This window comes from Cyprinodon variegatus, unplaced genomic scaffold (assembly GCF_000732505.1).
Source record: "Cyprinodon variegatus isolate N-32 unplaced genomic scaffold, C_variegatus-1.0 Scaffold1364, whole genome shotgun sequence".
In the NCBI taxonomy this organism is placed as follows: domain Eukaryota; kingdom Metazoa; phylum Chordata; class Actinopteri; order Cyprinodontiformes; family Cyprinodontidae; genus Cyprinodon; species Cyprinodon variegatus.
This window is the reverse complement of record NW_015151817.1, coordinates 26,208-27,626: the sequence shown is the minus strand read 5'-3', so window position 1 is coordinate 27,626 and position 1,419 is coordinate 26,208.

Genomic DNA, 1,419 nt, shown 5'->3' with positions numbered 1-1,419 from the left:
CCATCATCTTTAAGGAGGAAATGTGGCCGGAAAAACATCCTGAACGATGGTGATCGGCGATCACTTAAACGTGTGGTGAGATCAGATGGAAGAAAAACAGCAGTAGAACTCAGGCCTGTTTAAGACTGAAAGTAGGAGCATTTCCACGCGCACAATGCGAAGGGAACTCAAGGGATTGAGACTGAACAGCCGTAAGAAAACCACTAATCAGTGAAAAAAAGGCTTCAGTTTGCAGAGAGCGTAAAGATTGGACTGTGGAACGATGGAAGAAGGTCATGTGGTCTGATGAGTCCAGATTGACCCTGTTCCAGAGTGATGGGCCAATCAGAGGCAGGTGAAGTGATGCACCCACCATGCCTACTGCCTACTGTACAAGCCTGTGGGGGGGGGGGGTGTTTTATAGTTTTTATTTGTTCCTTTTAACTTCATTCTTATTTTGTTACTTTTTAAATCTATTTTACTTATAATTCCTTTTTAATTTCTTCCTTTTCCTTTCTAACTTTCAGGACCTTTCCTCAGTGTTCAGCTGTTCAACTTCTATTTTATATATATCTACATCTCTTTAGATCCTCTCCTTGTAACTGAGGAGAGGCGTCCAAAAATAATGCAGCAGATTTAAGCTTTTCCAAGCTACAAAGAATTAACATCTAAATAGGTAACTTTTTTTTTGTTGAATTGAGGGAAATGAGACACTTTGCCAACAGAAAAAAACAATTTACATTTTTGTCTTATTTGAAGTGCAGAATATCTAATTATCTTATTTTAAAAGTGAAAATCCTCATTCCATTAGCAAATCATCTTAATTATACGGAAGAGGATTAGGGCCACTGAAAAAAAAAAAGTTAACAGATTTTTTTTATTTTATTTCAGTATAGTATGGGAAAAAAAGTCAGAATTCTGACTTTTTTTTCTCAGAATTCTGACTTTTTTCCCATACTATACTGAAATAAAATAAAAAAAAATCAGTTAACTTTTTTTTTTCAGTGGCCCTAATCCTCTTCCGTATATTTACCTGCTAAAATCAAGGCTAAATACAATTAATTTATGACATTTCTACCTACGGAGCTCCTAAAGGGACATTTTAAAACACATAAAACCTTCTTGTACACCAGATATTTTATCATATCAGACGGACCTCCTCTTTTTTTTTATTTTATTTTTTACCTTTAATCCATTTTGCAGACATTTTGTAAACACCCATCTATATCCGTTTAGTCGTTTGCATTTCTGTTTGAATTAATATCACAACATAATCCGGCTTTGCTCTGAAATAGACCAAAGGATTCCAGGAAACGTTTAAAGTGACGATCAGACACTTATAAGCAATACAGCGATGCTTTAGGAGCCCAAACTGAAAATATAACCTAATTAGTTCATCTACATTATTTTACTGAACATGTTTGTCCAAAATACTCATGT